General features: G+C 44.2%; 2 pseudogenes; one reads left to right on the forward strand and one right to left on the reverse strand.

The window, feature by feature from the left end:
• Nucleotides 1–7,696: 7,696 nt before the first annotated feature.
• LOC147961733 (uncharacterized) lies at nucleotides 7,697–13,704 on the reverse strand (annotated as a pseudogene).
• A 4,288-nt stretch (nucleotides 13,705–17,992) lies between these two features.
• LOC125526157 (small nucleolar RNA Z247) lies at nucleotides 17,993–18,131 on the forward strand (annotated as a pseudogene).
• The last annotated feature ends 5,339 nt before the right edge of the window (nucleotides 18,132–23,470 follow it).

A 23,470-nucleotide genomic window follows, 5' to 3' on the forward strand; every position in this document is an offset into this window, starting at 1 on the left:
TCTAGTTTATAAAAGAAAATTACCAAAAAAATGGAATTGAATTTGCCACATACGCTTCACCTTTTTAATATCTTTCGTGAGTATGATGAAAAGGAAAATTTTGCCAAAGTGTTAGAAGAAGAATGCATTAAAATATTTGGCACTAAATCTTTGAATGATGAGCATGATTGCAATGTTGTTATTATGAATTCCTTGAATATCCATGATGCTAATGATATGCAAAGCCACAAGCTTGGGGAAGCTATGTTTGATGAAGATGATATTTTTTGTCCCCCAAGCTTTGATGAGCAAATTTACTATGATGAAAGCATGCCTCCTATCTATGATGATTATTGTGATGACACGTATGCTTTAAAGAATAATGATAACGATGAAACTTGTCATCTTGATCTTAATTCTCAATCACATGATAGTTATTTTGTTGAGTTTGCTCCCACTATTGTTCATTAGAAGAATTTTTCTTATGTGGAAAGTAATAAAGTTTCTATGCTTGTAGATCATGAAAAGAATGCTTTAGGTGTTGGTTATATTGTTGAATTCATTCATGATGCTACTGAAAATTATTATGAGGGAGGAACATATGCTTGTAGGAATTGCAATAATATCAAGTTTCCTCTCTATGTGCTTAAAGTTTTGAAGTTATGTTTGTTTTACCTTCCTATGCAAGATGATTCTTGTTCCCATAAGTTGTTTGCTCACAAAATCCCTATGCATAGGAAATGTGTTAGACTTAAATGTGCTAGTCATATTCTTCATGATGCTCTCTTTATGTTTCAATTCTTATCTTTTATGTGAGCATCATTGAAATCATCATGCCTAGCTAGGGGCTTTAAACGTTAGCGCTTGTTGGGAGGCAACCCAATTTTATTTTAGTTTCTTTCTTTGGTTCGGTTTAGGATTAAATAACCCATATACTTTCTGTTTGGATGTGGTTTTGTGTTTTAATTAATGTTTGTGCCAAGTTAGACCTATTGGATCTTCTTCGATGATAGTTATTTGATCTTGCTGTAATTTCCAGAAACTTTGCGCTCAGTGCCTGAATTATTAAAAATCACCAGAACGTGATAAAATACTGATTCCAATTGCTTCTGATCAATAAAAAAATTGTCTAGGTCGCCCAATTTTGGTAGATTTTTTGGAGTTCCAGAATTTTGCGTTAGTTACAGATTACTACAGACTGTTTCGTTTTTGACAGATTCTGTTTTTCGTGTGTTGTTTGCTTATTTTGATGAATATATGGCTAGTAAAATAGTTTATAATCCATATAGAAGTTGGAATACAGTAGGTTTAACACCAATATAAATAAAGAATGAGTTCATTACAGTACCTTGAAGTGGTCTTTTGTTTTCTTTCGCTAACGGAGCTCACGAGTTTTCTGTTAAGTTTTGTGTTGTGAAGTTTTCAAGTTTTGGGTAAAGATTCGATGGACTATGGAATAAAGAGTGGCAAGAGCCTAAGATTGGGGATGCCCAAGGCCCCCCAAGGTAATATTCAAGGATAACCAAGCGTCTAAGCTTGGGGATGCCCCGGAAGGCATCCCCTCTTTCATCTTCGTTCATCGGTAACTTTACTTGGAGCCATATTTTTATTCACAACATGATATGTGTTTTGCTTGGAGCGTCATGTCATTTTATTTTGTTTTGTTTGCTGTTTGAATAAAGTATCAAGATCTGAAATTCTTCAAATGGGAGAGTCTTCACATAGTTGCATAATTATTCGAGTACTCATTGATCTTCACTTATATCTTTCAGAGTAGTCAGTTTTTACTCTAGTACTTCACATATATCTTTTAGAGCACGGTGGTAGATTTGTTTTATAGAAACTATTTATCTCTCATCCTTCACTTATATTATTTTGAGATTATTAAATAGCATGGTAATTTGCTTAAACAATCATAATATGCTAAGCATACAAGATTTGTAAGAATTCTTATGAGTGTGTTGAATACTAACAAAAGTTTGATGCTTGATAATTGTTTTGAGATATGAAGATGGTGATATTAGAGTCATGCTAGTTGAGTAGTTGTGAATTTGAAAAATACTTGTGTTAAATTTTGTGATTCCCGTAGCATGCACGTATGGTGAACCGTTATGTGATGAAGTCGGAGCATGATTTATTTATTGATTGTCTTCCTTATGAGTGGCTGTCGGGGACAAGCGATGGTCTTTTCCTACCAATCTATCCCCCTAGGAGCATGCGCGTAATACTTTGCTTTGATAACTTCTAGATTTTTGCAATTATTATATGAGTTCTTCATGACTAATGTTCAGTCCATGGATTATATGCACCTTTTCCCATCCTTCCACCATTGCTAGCCTCTCTAATACCGCGCACTTTTCGCCGGTATCATACACCCACCATATACCTTCCTCAAAACAGCCACCATACCTAACTATCATGGCATTTCCATAGCCATTCCGAGATATATTGCCATGCAACTTTCCACCGTTCCATTTATTATGACACGCTCCATCATTGTCATATTGCTTAGCATGATCATGTAGTTGATATCGTATTTGTGGCAAAGCTACCGTTCATAATTATTTCATACATGTCACTCATGAGTCATTCCATATCCCGGTACACCGCCGAAGGCATTCATATAGAGTCATATGTTGTTCTAAGTATTGAGTTGTAATTGTTGAGTTGTAAGAAAATAAAAGTGTGATGATCATCATTATTAGAGCATTGTCCCAGTGAGGAAAGGATGATGGAGACTATGATTACCCCACAAGTCGGGATGAGACTCCGGACGAAAAAGAAAAAAAGAAAAAAAAGAAAAGAGGCCATAAAAGAAGAAGAGAAAAGGCCCAAAAAAATGAGAGAAAAAGAGAGAAGGGACAATGTTACTATCCTTTTTACCACATTTGTGCTTCAAAGTAGCACCATGATCTTCGTGATAGAGAGTCTCTCATTTTGTCACTTTCATATACTATTGGGAATTTTACATTATAGAACTTGGCTTGTATATTCCAATGATGGGCTTCCTCAAATGCCCTAGGTCTTCGTGAGCAAGCGAGTTGGATGCACACCCACTTAGTTTCTTTTGTTGAGCTGTCATATGCTTATAGCTCTAGTGCATCCGTTGCATGGCAATCCCTACTCACTCACATTGATATCTATTGATGGGCATCTCCATAGCCCGTTGATACGCCTAGTTGATGTGAGACTATCTTCTCCCTTTTTGTCTTCTCCACAACCACCATTCTATTCCACATATAGTGCTATATCCATGGCTCACGCTCATGTATTGCGTGAGGATCGAAAAAGTTTTGAGAATGTCAAAAGTATGAAACAATTGCTTGGCTTGTCATCGGGGTTGTGCATGATTTAAATACTTTGTGTGGTGAAGATAGAGCATAGCCAGACTATATGATTTTGTAGGGATAGCTTTCTTTGGCCATGTTATTTTGACAAGACATAATTGCTTTGTTAGTATGCTTGAAGTATTATTATTTTTATGTCAATATAGACTTTTGTCTTAAATCTTTCGGATCTAAATATTCATAACACAATTAAGAAGAATTACATTGAAATTATGACAAGTAGCACTCCGCATCAAAAATTCTTTTTTATCATTTACCTACTCGAGGACGAGCAGGAATTAAGCTTGGGGATGCTTGATATGTCTCCAACGTATCTATAATTTTTGATTGCTCCATGCTATATTATCTACTGTTTTGGGCAATATTGGGCTTTATTATCCAGTTTTATATTATTTTTGGGACTAACCTATTAACCGGAGGCCCAGCCCAGATTTGCTGTTGTATGCCTATTTCAGTGTTTCGAAGAAAAGGAATATCAAACGGAGTCGAAACGGAACGAAATCAACTGGAGAAGTTATTTTTGGAAGGAAACCTACCAGATAGACTTGGACCCTACGTCAGAAGATGAGGGAGGTGCTCACAAGGGTAGGGGGCGCGCCCCCTGCCTCGTGACCCCCCCTTAGCTCCACCGACGTACCCCTTTCACCCATATATAGCCACGTATCCTAAAACTTCCAGAACAGAGATTAGATCGGGAGTTCCGCCGCCGCAAGCCTCTGTAGCCACCAAAAGTCAATCGGGACCCTATGCCGGCACCCTGCCGGAGGGGGATCCCTCACCGGTGGCCATCTTCATCATCCCGGCGCTCTCCATGATGAGGAGGGAGTAGTTCACCCTTGGTGCTGAGGGTATGTACCAGTAGCTATGTGTTTGATCTCTCTCTCTCTCTTGTGTTCTTGATTTGGCACGATCTTGATGTATCGCGAGCTTTGCTACTATAGTTGGATCTTATGTTTCTTCTCCCCCTCTTCTCTCTTGTAATGGATTGAGTTTTCACTTTGAAGTAATCTTATCGGATTGAGTCTTTAAAGATTTGAGAACACTTGATGTATGTCTTGCCGTGCGTATCTCTGGTGACAATGGGATATCACGTGATTCACTTGATGTATGTTTTGGTGATCAACTTGCGGGTTCCGCCCATGAACCTATGCATAGGGGTTGGCACACATTTTCGTCGTGATTCTCTGGTAGAAACTTTGGGGCACTCTTTGAGGATCTATGTGTTGGTTTGAATAGATGAATTGAGATTGTGTGATGCATATCGTATAATCATGCCCACGGATACTTGAGGTGACATTGGAGTATCTAGGTGACATTAGGATTTTGGTTGATTTGTGTCTTAAGGTGTTATTCTAGTACGAACTCTAGGAATGTTTGTGACAATTATAGGAATAGCCCAATGGATTGATTGGAAAGAATAACTTTGAGGTGGTTTCGTACCCTACCATAATCTCTTCGTTTGTTCTCCACTATTAGTGACTTTGGAGTGACTCTTTGTTGCATGTTGAGGGATAGTTATATGATCCAACTATGTTATTATTGTTGAGAGAACTTGCACTAATGAAAGTATGAACCCTAGGCCTTGTTTCCTTTCATTGCAATACCGTATATGCTCACTTTTACCACTCGCTACCTTGCTGTTTTTATATTTTTAGTTTAGAAAAACCTATATCTACCATTCATATTGCACTTGTATCACCATCTCTTCACCGAACTAGTGCACCTATACAATTTACCATTGTATTGGGTGTGTTGGGGACACAAGAGACTCTTTGTTATTTGGTTGCAGGGTTGCTTGAGAGAGACCATCTTCATCCTATGCCTCCTACGGATTGATAAAACTTAGGTCATCCACTTGAGGGAAATTTGCTACTGTCCTACAAACCTCTGCACTTGGAGGCCCAACAACGTTTACAAGAAGAAGGTTGGGTAGTAGACATCAGTAATCACTATCCATGTCTTTGGCCTCAGTGTAGAACGTGTACCCATTGATATTGTAGGACTGATAGGTCGTGAGCTTGGGCGCGGGGCCATGTGTGAAGCCGTGTATGAGCAATCCGTCCGAACTGCCCTCTTCCGGGGGATTTTCATGAACTTGCTCTTTGAACCAACGCAAGAAAGTGGCGTTGTGCTCTATAGTAACTTCGTCATTCATCTTGAGCATCCCCTTATCACGGTACTTCTTTGCGATGCTTTCTTTGTGTCGTGACACATAATCATCTACCACATCTAGGTGTTGTAGCACTACTAATTTGGCCCTGTCAAAGTCATTCCGTCGATCCGAGTAGTCCACGTGCAATTCCCTCCGGCCGTTGTTGTGACCATCTCCTTCGAGCTTCCCATCGTGCTTCTTGACGGGCAAACCAAAAGCAGGGTCTCCAATGCTTATATAATTCTCGCAAAAGGAGACGCACTCATCCGTCAGATACCCCTGGACGATGCTCCCTTCAGGATGGGACTTGTGACGAACGAATCCTTTGATGAACCCATTCATCCTCTTGAATGGCATCATGTTGTGAAGGAATGTCGGCCCGAGGTCGATGATGTTGTCCATGATGTGGACACACAGATGCACCAAGACGTCAAAGAATGCTGGCGGGAAGTACATCTCAAGCTCACATAGTATGACAACAATCTCTTCCTATAGCCTTCGGAGCTACTTCACACTTATGGACTTTCGAGAGATAACGTTGAAGAAGTTGCAGAGATGAGTAAGCGTGTCAAGGACGTGCTTGTCCATTATCCCTCTAATGGCAACCGGGAGTATCTGCATCATCATCACGTGACAATCATGAGAGTTCATCCCGCTGAACCTTTTCTTCATGGGGTCTAGAAATCTGCTTATCTTCCCACAGTAACCGGAACTGGCTATGATTCCCATATGGTACTTGATGAATTGATCGATCTCCTTCGCACTTAAGGTGAAGAAAGAAGGGGGGCAATAATTCTCCTCCTTCTTGTTGACTTTTATTCCCCTTTCCCCCTCCTCCGTCTCCGTTTCCGTCTTCTCCATCAACTTTTTATGGTGGAGATCTTTCCCGATCTTCAAATCTTCCAAGTCTTTCCTTGCCTTCGGCCCATCCTTGGTATTCTCCAGCATGTTCATTAGTGTGCCAAGCAAGCTCTCAAGGACATTCTTCGTGATATGCATTTGATCAAGGCAATGAGGCATGTCGTGATTGGGCCAGTACTCCAAGTCCCAGAAAACATACCTCATTTTCCATACCTTCAGTAGTGGCTCCGACACCTTTTTGATCTTTCCTGGCGCGGGGTGTCGTTCCCAGTTTCTCAACAGCTCATCGATTTCGGCGCCGCTCCTCTTACATGGAGGTCCTCGAAGCTCAGCCAACCCATTGAATAGATCTCCACGGGTCATCCTTCTCGAGTCATCTATCATGCCCCATGTGCACGATTTTCCCGGACCCGCCATATTTTGTTGATGTAAGCCGCTGAGACGTTGTACCATCCGTGCACCTGGTGCATCCGCAGTATCCGTGGCACACCTGGCCTGAGGTGTACCCATAACCGAGATAGTCGTGCACCGTCATCATCAGAGTGGCTCTCATATGGAAATACTCTCCTTTGCTAGCGTCCCATGTCCATGCCGGTGATTTCCATAACGTGTCTAGCTCCTCTTGGAGAAGCCCCATATACAGGTTAATACTATTTCCCGGTTGTTTCGGCCCTTGAATCAGCATGCACACGTGTATGTACTTTGTCTTCATGCACTTCCATGGGGGGAGGTTGTACATCCATACAAACACGGGCCATGTGTTGTGGTTGGTGTTCTGGTTTCCAAACAGATTCATGCCATCGGTACTTGCACCAAGCACGATGTTACTTGGATCTTCTGCAGCAAATCCATATATGGTGTTGAATGCTCCACACTGGCTACCATCTATGAGGTGTCTCAGCCTCGGATCATCTCCATCGTCGGGCTTCTTCCTCTCCGCGTGCCAGCGCATGAGCTTTACTTCCTTAGAATCTTCGAAATACCGATGTAGGCGGGGAGTGATCGGAAAGTACCATACAACTTTTTGAGGAGCTTTCTTTCCTGCCTTCTTGTATTGAGAAGCATTGCACACTGGACAGCTGGGTTTTTCCGCATGCTCCTCCCGATAAATGATGCAATCGTTGATGCATGGGTGGTACCTAATGTGCGGCAAATAAAAAGGGAAAACGATTTTCTTGGCCTCCTCGACACTAGTAGGACACAGGTTCCCCGCGGGAAGAACTTTATTATGTAGATACTTCAAATGCTCATCAAGGCTTTTGTCTGTCCATTTATTTTTGGCCTTCGTCTTTAGAAGTTCGAGCGTGAAACTCAAGCGGTTCACCTCGGGATCGCAACCTTGATAAAATGGAGTCCTCTAGTCTACTTCAAGTTGCACCAGCTTGGCCTCCTCTCTAGAAGCAACTCTCTCGCTAGGCGTACTCTTCCGAAGGGGGTCTTGAACATGAGGGTCCTGCACGACTGCACTTAGTAGCGTCGAAGACTGTGGCGTGACCACCACCTCTTCTCCGCCATGTCCCGACTCTTCTTTGCCGTGTCCGGAATCTTCTCCGCGGCCATCATTTCCGGACTCTTCCCCGCCGCCATGTCCGGCGCCATCGTCTTCGTGTCGATCAGTCATCTCTTCGTCTAGCCCCATGTCATTATTCCCTGCCATGTGGACATCCTCATCATATTCTTCTTCTTCACTTATCCACTGAGTATAGCCATCCATGAAACCATTCATGAGCAGGTGCGCCTACAAAGTGCCACGATCAAAAGGGTCCAAAAGGACTCCTTCCTTGCATCTTGCACACGGACATCCAATCCTAGTCTGATTATTTGCATACATGTCCATAACCGCGGATTGCATGTACCACTCCACCTTCCATCCACTCACCTTCATGACCGACTGCATGGTATAACAAGCAAAAGGGTTATAAAATAAATAATGCATGGTTCAAAGTCATATAAAATTTTGGCATGACCTTGCCTAAAAATAGGACAAACTGAGTTTGCTCAAAATTCACCGAAACGGAAACAAATCGACATTTCGGCAAAACATAAGCAACTCGAGGGCATGTCATTCATACAAATCTCTCCATATATATATATATATATATATATATATATATATATATATCTCCCAAACACACATATTCTCATTCGCACACATATTCCCATTCTTGAAATGAACAACTTTTTTTACTCACCTATATATCTCCCAAGAGAGACCGAGAGGACGCGGTTAATTATTAGATGATGAGAGAGAACGATCGAGGGAGCACGTGTGTGGCTAAATAGCTAGCTAGATTGAGTTGTTGGGGAGGAGAGGTGAATCTACATAGCTAACTAATGGAGAGGGGTTATGGTGGAGGGGGCGAGGGCCAGGGTCATTAATTAATGGGGAGATAAGAGAGGTGTAGGAGAAAGAGAGAGGCCATTTATGGAGGAGGGTGAGGGAGTCCTCGACTAAGGGGTCCTCAGGCGTCCGGCCTGTTATCCATGGGCCGGACTGATGGGCTGTGAAGACATGAAGACCGAAGACCATACTCGTGTCCGGATTGGACTCTACTTGGCGTGGAAGGTAAGCTTGGCGATCAACAATGAAGATTCCTTCTTATGTAACCGACTCCATGTAAACCCTAGATCCCCTTGATGTCTATATAAACCGAAGGGGATAGTCCGGAAAGGACACCGCATATACACATAACCATAGTCATAGGCTAGACTTCTAGGGTTTAGCCATTCCGATCTCATGGTAGATCAACTCTTGTAATACTCATATTCAGCAAGATCAATCAAGAAGGAAGTAGGGTATTACCTCCATAGAGAGGGCCCGAACCTGGGTAAACATTGTGTCCCCCGTCTCCTGTTACCATCGATCCTAGACGCACAGTTCGGGACCCCCTACACAAGATCCGCCATTTTTGATACCGACATTGGTGCATTCATTGAGAGTTCCATTGTGCCATTGGCAAAAGGCTCGATGGCCCCTCCGATCGTCAGTAATGACGTTGTCCAAGGAGAAACCTTCCTCCGGGACAGATCTTCGTATTCGGCAGCTTCGTATTGCGGGCTAACTCGCTTGGCCACCTGGAGTAGATCGATATCTACGCGCCTGGCCATCAGGTCAGATTCGGAAGCTTGAACTATGTCGTAGATATCTGTGGAGACTTGATCTTCAAAGGATTCGAGACCGCGGCAATCGCTCCCCCTCACTCCGATGAACGTGACTTAAATCTGTCATCGGATCACGCCCAGGACATAGTTCCTGTGGCTACAACAGCCTTAGAGCCAAAGCATATCTGGCCATCCGAGGCCGCAAGGTCCGCGGAGTTAAAGCCGCACACGGACTCACCGCCCAGCAATATCCGCCCTAACGGAACTTTGGAATCGTCTCCGGCTATAAGTTCCGGACTATGTACGCCCGCGGACACTGAGCTAGATCGGTTGTCGATCTTCGGGTTCAGCGCCGCTGACATTTTCTAGCACTCGCCTTTGGGTGACGTGCTAAAACCTTTAAAGAATTTGTCCTTGGAGAAGGACTCACTGCCGAACTATGTCCGGTTCGAGCTAGAGACGGATAACAAGGAATTTTGCTTCCCACCCGCCACCCGCTTCATAGCCACTGTTGAAGATGTAATCAACACGCCCGATCCCCGCTCCAAAGTCATCGACGGTGTGGACGACAATGAGGGGAAAGGCCAGAGCTTACTACCCGTTAGACACGGGCCGAGCACTTCCTGGTATGACGTGTGTATGATAGAGACACCTTACGACGCTCTCGACGGTGAGAAGGAGGATCCGGTCGAGGATAAACCTCCGGGCACACAGCTCAGACACCGGCGCTCTAGGCCCCATTGCCCAAGAAAAAATACTGCCGGCACCGGAGAAGACCATACTCCAGACAATGAAGACCCTACTGAGGTAGAATCCGAGCAGGAGGAACATGAAGGCAGGCAAGACAGCCCTGATAAACAGGCCACATGCGGGGATTCGGAGGACAATAATTATCTCCCCCTCTCCGAGGATGAGGAGATCCTCGGCTACGAGGATTTTAACGTGCCAAAAGAACCCCCCGAGCAGGAGCGCTTTAAACGCCGGCTTGTGGCCACTGCAAGGAGCTTAAGAGAGAAACAACTGCAGCTTCAAGCAAGCTAAGATTTGCTCAATGATAAATGGACCGAGGTTTTGGCCGCCGAAGAATATGGCCTTAGCAGCCCAGCCAAAAGCCACCCCAAGAGTAGGTGGCTCCCTCAATACGATGGCAAGGCGATGGAGCCCATACCACCATTGAACAATGCGGCGGGCCAACCACAGTTTGATCCAGAGAAAGCAGCAGCCCAAGCAGAGCACCATATCAACCCATCCGGCCGTCAAAACAATACAGCTCAGGGGAACATTCGCGATATCCAACGGGACACGAAAGGTGGAGCAGGACGCGCAAGATCGATGCACAGATCACGAAGATATACCCCGACCACGCCCGGTTCGAGCACCGTAAATGTAGCCCACCGGAGGTACTTCATAGTGTGGCCCAACATAGAGGAGCCGCACACCCTCTCCGCTTCAGCAATGAAGTAATGGAGCATGAATTCCCAGACGGGTTTAAACCCATTAACATCGAATCATACAATGGGACAAGAAATCCCGCGGTATGGATTGAGGATTATCTCCTCCATATTCATGTGGCCCGCGGAGACGACCTCCACGCCATTAAATACCTTCCTATCAAGCTTAAAGGGCCAGCTCGGTACTGGTTAAATAGTTTGCCAGAAAATTCTATTGGCAACTGGGAAGATTTTGAAGAAGCCTTTTGAGACAACTTCCAGGGAACATATGTCCGGCCATTATGCGCCAATGACTTAAGTCACATTGTCCAGGAGCCCGGCGAGTCAGCTAGGAAGCTATGGACCAGGTTCTTAGTCAAAAAGAACCAAATCATCGACTGTCCGGACGTAGAGCCCCTTGCGGCCTTCAAACATAGTGTCCGAGATGAATGGCTAGCAAGTAACCTCGGCCAGGAAGGACCCAAATCTATGACAGCCCTTACCGCCCTAATGAACCGCTTTTGCGCAGGAGAAGACAACTGGCTTGCTCGTAAAAGCAACGACGCCAGCGGCCCGGGCACTTCTAAAACCCGAGATGGCAATGGCAAGCCACGACGAACCAAACACAACAGTCGCAATAATCTACGCGACACAGCGGTGAACGCTGGATTTCGCAATCCGAAGCCCGGTCAACAGAAGAAGCCACTAAAGGCAAACCAGGATGGACCATCCACCCTTGACAGGATATTGGACCGACCTTGTCAGATTCACTGTCACCCTGATAGGCCAGCCAATCATACCAACCGTAACTGTTGGGTATTCAAGCAGGCAGGCAAGCTTAACGCTAATGACAAGGGGAGGAGGCCACCAGGCGATAAATACGACGGATCGGCTCGCCAGCAGAACACCAGGGGCCAGAAACAGTTCCCTCCGACGTTCGACAAATCCCGGAATGCAAATAGCAGTCGGCTTGCGCCACCCACCTACTGTGCTGGCAAAATTTGCACCACGCGCACATCAGTACGCACTCAAGATACCATGGGCATCGGTGGAAGCACAATACAGACAACCCCAAGAGCATTCCCGTAATGTTTTTATATATTTTTTTTCATTTTTTCTATCATCTTTAAAGAACAGGTGACCAACTAGAAAGCATCTACAACGGACTTTATCGGAGTTCGGATCCGTATACTCACCCAAGGTCCTACCTCCGTTAAGGATTCCCCTCCCCGAGGATAGGCGACACAGACGGGCGACAGCAGGTACAAAATTACTTTTGTCGACCACTCTTTATTTCGAGCCTGTACTATGCCCTTTTTCCTCTGATCCCGACCATGAGCATGTCAAATAGTCGGGTCCGTGGTGTATTTTTATATATACATACATAAACTTATCATTGGCATATTGCTCCGCTCCCAGTAAATTTCTTCCGAACTAATCTTTCATACTCTTTAAACAATGAGTACGGCCTCAATGGCTGCTTATAGATACACCTCGGCATATCCTGCCAGGGGCTTGGTATGGGAACGAACGAGCCGCCAGCAAAAGTCTGAACAACTCTATAGTGTACTTCAGCGTCGCAAGTTTGGCCTTATATGCATCAGCTCCGAATTATTGTCTTGGGTCAATAGTTGGGTTGCCCGGATCCTGTGCTTGCTACCCTACGTTCCGCTCTATCGGGTAGGGTAGTAAAGGGAGAACTACTGCGATTGTGCCCTGGTCTAAACCGGATGAGCGCCTCACTAGAGAAAGCCGAAAATTGACTGTCATGATGTGGCGAGAGCTGGTCAACCACTTGACGACTTCTTGCCTTAGTGATTCCCCATGTCACACGAAGGATTTTTTCAAATATGCAAGGCACTACACGCCGCATACATACCAGGGGCTATGTCGTAGTCTCACCATAAAACTCCTATGGCTAAGTGAAAGTGTTAACACCTTATAGTCCGATTGCTTGGTTCGCCGCATTATCACCTCCTTCATGGACCAAGACGTTGGTTAAAGAGTGATTAAATGCTTTCCCAAACACCCCTATACTTCCTGCGAGGGGGCTGAAGCCCACGACTGGAAAACTTTCAGATTATATCACACGGCCGCACAGGAGGAATTCAAGCTTTTTGCGCCAATCATAAATATATTAATTATAAAATTGTCTTTCACAATTTCAATACATCTCACTCGAACATTATGTTCTTCGAGCATTGACCCTCTATCAGGAGGGCGGCCTCCATGACGTCTTCAAAATAATGCTCCGGCTCACCATGGTTCTTGCCCTTGGGCGGACCCTTCGCCGCCACGCCGATGACCTTCATCTTGCCCCAGAACATATTGACTCGGGAAAAGGCCATCCGTGCACCTTCAATGCACGCCGAACACTTGGCCGCATCAATACGCGGCACCGCATCAACTAGATGCCGCACCAGGCCGAAGTAGCTCTCTGGAACTGGCTCATTTGGCCACAACTAGATTATGACGTTCTTCATGGCATCGCCAGACATCCTACGCAGCTCGGCCCATTGGGACATTTGCTCATTTAGCAACAGAGGGCGCTTTGATGCGCCAAACTGTGACCAAAAAAGCTTCTCCGTTGCATATCCATCTTGTGCCTGGTAATACCGCACTGCATCGAAAGAACTCTTCGGCAAGTCTAAATACTCGTCCGGAGAACTCCAGACCTGGCTCAGTTGTGCATAGTCCGGATCGCCGAACTTAGCTTGAAGCAAAAGGGCTTACCGGCCGCTATCTCCTTAGCCTGCTGAATCTCTTCACGAGCTTCCCTAGACTCAGAACGAGCCTCACTTGCCTCTCGTACGGCCTTATCAAGTTCAGCCATTTTGGCATTATTCTCCTGCTCAAGGTACTCACAGTGGCTAGCTGTACTCTCCAAGTCAAGCGCTAGTGTTGATATTTTCTCCTCATCTTGGTGCCGAGCTGCTTGTTCGGCTCACAGATCAGCCGATGCCTTCTCGGCAGCCGCATCGCTACACCGGGCGCGGTCCTTGGCCCGAACTAGCTCCGCTCGAAGGGCCTCCACGGCGGCAACACCATCTGCATATCATGCACATTTCATATAAAGCTCTTTTCCGCATCAAGCACACCGGTGTAAGGAATGCTCGAAATATATACCTTGCAAGTCGTCAAGACGCCTGTTGATCAATGCAATATCATCTTCAGCAATATCCAGATTTCTCTGCAGTTCGGCCAATTCTGTATTTCGGGAAGCCGCAGGAGGAGAGACAACCTATATTTCAAATTACATCAAGGTTAATACCTGAGCATATCTCTTTGATCCTCCGATCGCTTCCTTCGGAAGGCAATCCGAGTCTCAGGGGCTACTGCATATACAATAGGTGCATTCTGTCAGCAAAATTCAATTGACAAAACTACATCGCAAACCTCAAAACCCCTTAGAAGGCTCGAGAAGACCTCGTTCAATCCACTCTTCGCAGATAGAAACTTTTTGACCATCGTAACCATCAAGGCACGGTGCTCTTTTGTTATGGACACTTGTCGCAGCATGTCCGTCAGCATTTCTGGCGCTCCGGGGTCTTCAGAAACCGCTACCTAAGTACGGCATTCCTTAGAAGGAATCCGCTCACTCGCCTCCAGAATTGTCTTCGGCTATAGACCGGATGGTTCGGGGCCATCGTTCTTTACCTCTGAACCCTGATTGACAGAGGTGCCACCCTCCGACAATGCTTTCTTCGCTTCCTGCACCACTTGATCAGGAAGAGCTCTTTGCGACGACACCTCGGTATCGTCCCCCCTGTTGGGTGAGGGGGCCGGAGAAGGTGTGTCACTCTCCATCATCTCCGGAAGAAGATCCCTCGAGGAGGAGGATGATTGAGAAACACCAGGCGTTAACCTGCGTGGATGAACATATATCGGATGATCACTTCACTAGCATGAAAAGAATGAGGTACGTTTAAAAGTCCCTCGGCCTCACTTACGGTTTTCCTCGAGGTTCGTCCTCATCATCAAGCTCTACGGCAGCCTCACTCGCCCGACCCAAGCCGCTCGATGATGGCGTTTTTCCTCTCTTGGAAGGTTTCCCCTCCTGATCTTCGGAAGCGGCCCTCTTCTTGCAATGGAGGACTCCCTCTGCACCCTTGCCCTCGGGCAAAAGGACTTCAGTTTCCCTGAACGCAGCCACCTGGTACGGTGTTGGAATCAACATTCTCGTCAGCAGGGCGGTCGCGGGGTCTTCGGGAAGAGGCGCCGGACACCAGATTAGCACCGCTTTCTTTATCCAGTCCTAAACAAGGACGGGTTGTTCAATATCTTGTTAAAAGATGGTCGAATGGAAGGTGCTCAGATATTGAGTACTTACCGTAGTGTCTGAATAATTGCAGTCAAGGCCGACGTCTTCGGTGGTTTCTGGCCATTGCTCTCGTTCCCCAAAATATAATTTGCACATCCCTTCATGTGTATTGCCGAAGAAGTGTTGTAGGGTCCGCCATCCTTCTGTGTTAAACTCCCACATATAGTGAGGTCGCCGCTGACATGGCAAGATCCGGCGGACCAGCATTACTTGAACGACGTTCACAAGATCGATGCCCTTCTCGATAAGGCTTCGGATGCGACTTTGCAGAGTCTGCACTTCATTGACGGATCCTCAGTCCAATTCCTTATTGATCCATGAAGCAAGCTGAATTGGAGGGCCGGGCCGGAACGCTGGCATAGCCGCCCACTTGGAGCCTCTCGGCTCGTTGATGTAGAACCACCCCTGCTGCCATAGGTCAGAGGACTTGGCGAAAGATCCTTCAAACCAAATCGCGCTCGCAAGCTTGCCTATTATGACGCTGCCTATTACAACTTGCGCTCGGAGTTCGCCCAACTCCGTCTGCGGCACCCTCATAGCAAGATCCATCTTTGGCTTCCATAAGGCAAGATAGGAGTTCACCAGCTTTAGATTGTGAAGCAGGCGTTGATGATGCCAATGTCACAGATTATGCGGTCCAACTTGGTGCTCTGGTCTTGCACCGCCTTGAGAAGCCCGATGATCTAGTCCTTGAGATCGACTTCCGCCATGATCTCTGAGACTTTGCGCATCTTGGAGGCCAGGATTCGAGCGGCTCTGATACAAATTGTCCGATCCAGCTCCTCCCAATATGGATCAAGTGCCTACCCAATAATAATATGATTCAAATCCAAATTACAACAAGAAGGGGATTGGGGAAAACAGATGTTAGGGAGGGGAAAACAGAGAAATGTTTCGAGGAAGAAGAGGGCCTATTCTACCGTATCCTTTCTCCTCCTCCAAACCAGCACATGCTCCACTCACGTCGTCACCCACTCCGGTCTACCGATGCGACGAGGGGCCGTTCTTGCTCGAGAGAGCCTGGTTGTTGGGCCTTTAGGTGGATCAGCAATAATACGACCCATGACAGAACATAAAAGTACAAATCCTGATTTGCATATGTTTTGCTGATTTAATTTAGTTCAAGTGTTGGTTCATTTAGCTCACCCTTTTCTACGTGCAACTTGATGATTTACTATGATTCTTTGTATTTTCCCTTTTGCATAAAAAAGTTGTCATTTGACCTCTTTCTCTCAATTGGAAACAATATCATTTTTGGAGCATGTCTATTAGCACAGAATTCGCCGCTGCAAGTGATCGGGATTAATCTACATAAACAAATCAAGAAATGAGATGGGTTCAACAAGGTCATACACTCAAAACGGGGAGCATTTCCAATATTTTATCGTTTATACATTTTCTCATTGTTTGTAGCCACACCTTCTCATTTCTTTATCTATTGGCGCTGTAAATTTAACCAATTCACTATGTTGCGACCCGTTCATCTCCTGGTTTTTTTAATCTTTGCTCATCCCTTGACTAAAACAAAGCAGTGCATGACTTCTACATGAGTTTGTGGTTGATCTCGTTTATATCTGCGGAAGAAGATAATCAAACAAAGTAAAGATAGCATGCACACTCGCGCCACTTTATTCAGTTCTCCTTCTTAGAGTTTATCAATATGGATCTCGTCTCTTATTGACCCAGGACAAGGAACCCTGCGGTAGAAGTAGGGCTCGTCGACCCACCATATCGTCCTCCACAGGACCCCGAGGGCCAACGATGGCCCCGATTCAGCAGGAGCTGGTGCTGAATTTGTTGAGGCCACCGCTGGCGCCGCCGCCTAATCCTCCTCGAAGCCCAGACGTGAGGCGTCTCCGTGACCATGATCCTCTGGCATCAGCTCCAACAACGGCGGCGCCACCGGAGCCTCCGCCGGGGCATGATCGTCGGCCCAACCAGGAACACCCTGGAGAGGCGATGGTGCCTCTACGTGCCGAAGAAGGCCGCGAGCTGCGTGCACAGTTTTCCCCGCGGCGAGGCAGGCGAGCAGGAGCAGCAGCGTGGCGGTGATGGTGTTAAACGATAGGTTGTAGCGTGTCAACTTGTACAAGTCGTGTATATGTGTGTGTATGCATGAGTTATCCAAGGAGGTTGTTAGCAAGTCTATCATATCTTGTATAGCTTGGGCTAGAGGTCAAGACTTCAACAACCTCCTCAACCGCATGAATCTTTTGTCTTATATATTAACACGTATGCGTCCCTGATGCATATCATCAAATGCTTAACACATTTTCTTTCATGGTAATCAGAGCCTACCTCGGATTCATCCATGGCGAGCTCCTCCACAAATTCGTTCCCCTCGTCTCCTTTTGCATGCATCACCACGGAGAAGCTTACGAGACAGAACGAAGCACTCTGGCGCGCCACCGTACTCTTAGCCATCTGGGGGGCGCAGATGGTAGCCTTCCTCGATGTCAAGCAAGTGGTGCCACCCATGACCATTGAGGTCACCACCGACGACGACAAAACCATGTACAAGGCACCAAACCCGGAGTTCCGCGTGTGGTATGCGCGAGACCAGCAGGTTTTCTCTTACCTGTTGACCACACTGCCGCGCGAGATGGCCATCCAAGTTGCAATGTGCCACACCGCAGCTGAGCTGTGGAATATTGTGCAAGGGATGCTGGTGTCGCATACCCGCGCACAGACCGTCAATGTCAGGATTGCACTGGCGAACCTCCGGAAGGGCAACCTCTCAGTCGCTGAGTATGTCGGTAAGGTCAGAACACATTGTGATGAGTTAGCTTCTTCAGGAAAGAAGGTGGACGAGGAAGATGTTGTCTCTCACATCCTCACTAGACTCGATGAGGAGTTCGACCCCGCTGTATCTACCATGTGTTCACGGGTCGAGCCTGTCAGGGTTCCGGAGCTGTACTCGCAGCTCCTAAGCTTCAAGACTCACATCAATCTGTGTGGCGGGTCCTCTTAGTCGTCTGCAAATGTGGCGGCACGCGAGCGCTTCAACAAGTCAAACGGCGGCAGCGGTGATCGCGGGCGTGGCTTCCCCAACAAGCAAGGCGGCGGTGGCGGCGGTGACTGCAACCGCAACTTCTCCAAACCGTGGAAACAGGGGAGGCAGTCGCTGATACGTCTCCAACGTATCTATAATTTTTGATTGCTCCATGCTACTTTATCTACTGTTTTGGACCATATTGGGCTTTTTTCCACTTTTATATTACTTTTGGGACTAATCTATTAAATGGAGGCCCAGCCCAAAATTGCTGTTTTTTTGCCTATTTCAGTGTTTCGAAGAAACAGAATATCAAACGGAGTCCAAACAGATGAAACCTTTGGGAACATGATTTTCTCAACAGATATGATCCAGGAGACTTGGACCCTCCGTCAAGAAAGGACGGAGGTGGCCACGAGGGTGGAGGGCGACCCCCCTAGGGCGCGCCCCCTGCCTCGTGGGCCCCCCTTGCTCCACCGACGTACTTCTTCCTCCTATATATACCTACGTACCCCCAAACGATCAGATATGGAGCCAAAAACGTAATTCCATCGCCGCAACTTTCTGTATCCACGAGATCCCATCTTGGGGCCTGTTCCGGAGCTCCGCCGGAAGGGGAATCCACCACGGATGGCTTCTACATCAACAACATAGCCTCTCCGGGGAAGTGTTAGTAGTTTACTTCAGACCTTAGGGTCCATAGTTAGTAGTTAGATGGCTTCTTCTCTCTTTTTGGATCTCAATACAATGTTCTCCCCCTCTCTCGTGGAGATCTATTCGATGTAATCTTCTTTTTGCGGTGTGTTTGTTGAGACCGATGAATTGTGGGTTTATGATCAAGATTATCTATAAATAATATTTGAATCTTCTCTGAATTCTTTTATGTATGATTGGTTATCTTTGCAAGTCTCTTCGAATTGTTAGTTTAGTTTGGCCAGCTAGATTGGTTTTTCTTGCAATGGGAGAAGTGTTTAGCTTTGGGTTCAATCTTGCGGTGTCCTTTCCCAGTGACAGAAGGGGCAGCAAGACACGTATTGTATTGTTTCCATCGAGGATAACAAGATGGTTATTTTTTTATCATATTGCATGAATCTATCCCTCTACATCATGTCATCTTTCTTAAGGCGTTACTCTGTTTTCTTGAACTTAATACTCTAGATGCATGCTGGATAGCGGTCGATGAGTGGAGTAATAGTAGTAGATGCAGGCAGGAGTCGGTCTACTTGTCTCGGACGTGATGCCTATATACATGATCATACCTAGATATTCTTACAACTATGCTAAATTCTGTCAATTGCTCAACAGTAATTTGTTCACCCACCGTAGAATACTTATGCTCTTGAGAGAAGCCACTAGTGAAATCTATGGCCCCCGGGTCTATTCTCATCATATCAATCTTCCATCACTTTATTATTGCTTTGCTTTTTACATTGATTTTTATTTTTAATTTGCATCTTTATATCAAAAATACCAAACATATTATCTATCAGATCTCACTTCCGTAAGTGAACGTGAAGGGATTGACAACCCCTAATCGCGTTGGTTGCGTTGATCTATTGTTTTTGTGTAGGTACGAGGGACTTGCGCGTGACCTCCTACTGGATTGATACCTTGGTTCTCAAAAATTGAGGGAAATACTTACGCTACTCTGCTGCATTATCCTCTCCTCTTCGGGGAAATCCAACGCAAGCTCAAGAGGTAGCAAGAAGAATTTCTGGCGCCGTTGCCGGGGAGTCTATGCAAAAGTCAACATACCTAGTACCCATCACAATTCCTTATCTCCCGCATTACATTATTTGCCAATTGCCTCTCATTTTCCTCTCCCCCACTTCACCCTTGCCGTTTTATTTGCCCTCTCTTTCCCAATCTCCTCCTCTCTTTTCCGTTTGCCTTTTTTCGCTTGCCTTTTGTTTGCTCGTGTGTTGGATTGCTTGTTTGTCGTGATGGCTCAAGATAATACCAAATTGTGTGACTTTACCAATACCAACAATAATGATTTCCTTAGCACTCCGATTGCTCCTCTTACCAATACTGAATCTTGCGAAATCAATACTGCTTTGTTGAATCTTGTTATGAAAGATCAATTCGCCGGCCTTCCTAGTGAAGATGCCGCTACTCATCTAAATAGCTTCGTTGATTTATGTGATATGCAAAAGAAGAAAGATGCCAATAATGATATTGTTAAATTGAAGCTATTTCCTTTTTTGCTTAGAGATCATGCTAAAGCTTGGTTTTCATCTTTGCCTAAAAATAGTATTGATTCATGGAACAAGTGCAAAGATGCTTTTATCTCTAAGTATTTTCCTCTCGCTAAGATCATCTCTCTTAGGAAGGATATTATGAATTTTAAGCAACTTGATCATGAACATGTTGCACAAGCTTGGGAGAGAATGAAATTAATGATACATAATTGTCCTACTCATGGTTTGAATTTGTGGATGATTATACAAAAATTTTATGCCGGATTGAATTTTGCTTCTAGAAATCTTTTAGATTCGGCCGCGGGAGGCACTTTTATGGAAATCACTTTAGGAGATGCTACTAAACTCCTAGATAATATTATGGTTAATTATTATCAATGGCACACTGAAAGATCTACTAATAAAAAGGTGCATGCGATAGAAGAAATCAATGTTTTGAGTGGAAAGATGGATGAACTCATGAAATTATTTGCTACTAAGAGTGTTTCTTCTGATCCTAATGATATTCCTTTATCTACTTTTATTGATAATAATAATGAATCTATGGATGTGAATTTCGTTTGTAGGAATAATTTTGGTAACAACGCGTATAGAGGGAATTTTAATCCTAGGCCTTATCCTAGTAATCCTTCTAATAATTATGGAAATTCCTACAACAATTCTTATGGAAATTTTAATAAGATTCCCTCTTAATTTGATACTAGTGTTAAATAATTTGTGAATTCACAAAAGAATTTCAATGCTTTGCTTGAAGAAAAATTGCTTAAAGTTGATGAATTGGCTAGGAACGTTGATAGAATTTCTCTTGATGTTGATTCTTTAAAGCTTAGATCTATTCCTCCTAAGCATGATATCAATGAGTCTCTCAACCATGAGAATTTCCATTGATGAGTGCAAGGAAAGACCCGCTAGGATGCGTGCTACGAAAGATGCCTTTATTAAAGCGTGTTCTTCCAATTCCTATAAAAATCAAGATTAAGATCTAAAAGTTATTGATGTGTCCCCTATCAAATCTTTGTTTTTTAATATGAATCTTGATGAAACTGAATATGATCTACCTTTACCTAGAAGGCATTCTAAGAATTCGGAGTTTTTAGATCTTGATGATGAAATTGATAAAAGTGGGATTGAAAAGAATGAAACCCTAGATGTTGCTAAACCCACTATTTTGGATCTCAAGGAATTTAATTATGAAAGTTGTTCCTTAATTGATTGTATTTTCTTTGTTGCAATCCGTGCTAGATTCTCCTCATACTTATAGTCAAAATAAAGCGTTTACTAAACATATCGTTGATGCCTTGATGCAATCTTATGAAGAAAAACTTGAGTTGGAAGTTTCTATCCCTAGAAAACTTTATGATGAGTGGGAACCAACTATTAAAATAAAGATTAAGGATCATCAATTTTATGCTTTATGTGATCTGGGTGCTAGTGTTTCCACCATTCCCAAAACTTTGTGTGATTTGCTAGGTTTCCGCAATTTTGATGATTGATCTCTAAACTTGCACCTTGCGGATTCCACTATTAAGAAACCTATGGGAAGAATTAATGATGTTCTTATTGTTGAAAATAGGAATTATGTGCCCGTAGATTTTTATCGTTCTTGATATAGATTGCAATCCTTCATGTCCTATTATTCTTTGTAGACCTTTCCTTAGAACGATTGGTGCAATTATTGATATGAAGGAAGGGAATATTAGATTCCTATTCCCATTAAATAAGGGGATGGAACACTTCCCTAGGAAGAAAATAAAATTACCATATGAATCTATTATGAGAGCCACTTATGGATTGCCTACCAAATATGGCAATACCTAGATCTATCCTTGCTTTTATCCCTAGGGGCGTTAAACGATAGCGCTTGTTGGGAGGCAACCCAATTTTATTCTTAGTTTTTTTTCTCTTTTTAGGAATAAAAAATCCATCTACCTTCTGTTTAGATGTGGTTTTATGTTTTAATTAGTGTTTGTCCCAAGTTAAACCTATAGGATCTTCTTGGATGATAGTTATTTGATCTTGCTGTAATTTCCAGAAACTTTCTGTTCACGAAAACAATTATTAAAAATCATCATAACGTGATAAAATAGTTATTCCAATTGCTTCTGATCAATAAACAAATTTCCTATGTCTTCCTATTTTTTCTGAATTTTTGGAGTTCTAGAAGTTTGCGTTAGTTACAGATTGCTACAGACTGTTCTGTTTTTCACAGATTCTGTTTATCGTGTGTTGTTTGCTTATTTTGATGAATCTATGGCTAGTAAAATAGTTTATAAACCATAGATAAGTTGTAATACAGTAGGTTTAACACCAATATAATTAAAGAATGGGTTCATTATAGTACCTTGAAGTGGTCTTTTGTTTTCTTTCGCTAACGGAGCTCACGAGATTTCTGTTGAGTTTTGTGTTGTGAAGTTTTAAAGTTTTGGGTGAAATCTTTTGATGGATTATGAAACAAGGAGTGGCAAGAGCCTAAGCTTGGGGATGCCCATGGCACCCCAAAGAATATCCCAGGACACCAAAAAGTCAAAGCTTGGGGATGCCCTGGAAGGCATACCCTCTTTCTTCTACTTCCATCGGTAACTTTACTTGGAGCTATATTTTTATTCACCACATGATATGTGTTTTGCTTGGAGCGTCTTGTATGATTTGAGTCTTTGCTTTTTAGTTTACCACAATCATCCTTGCTGTACACACCTATCCTTGATGTACACACCTTTTGAGAGAGCCATACATGAATTGGAATTTATTAGAATACTCTTAGTGCTTCACTTATATCTTTTGAGCTTGATAGTTTTGCTCATAGTGCTTCACTTATATTTTTTGAGCTCTATAGTTTTGCTCTAGTACTTCACTTATATCTTTTAGAGCACGGTGGTGGATTTGTGTTATAGAAACTATTGATCTCTCATGCTTCACTAAGATTATTTTGAGAGTCATAAATAGCATGGTAATTTGCTTAATAATAATATGCTTGGTATTCAAGATTTGTAAGACTTTCTTTTGAGTGCGTTGGATACTAAGAAAATTTTGATGCTTGATAATTGTTTTCTGATATGAAGATGGTGATATTAGAGTCATGCTAGTT

This window comes from Triticum urartu, chromosome 7A (genome assembly GCF_056163025.1).
Source record: "Triticum urartu cultivar PI428250 chromosome 7A, HENAU_Tu73, whole genome shotgun sequence".
In the NCBI taxonomy this organism is placed as follows: domain Eukaryota; kingdom Viridiplantae; phylum Streptophyta; class Magnoliopsida; order Poales; family Poaceae; genus Triticum; species Triticum urartu.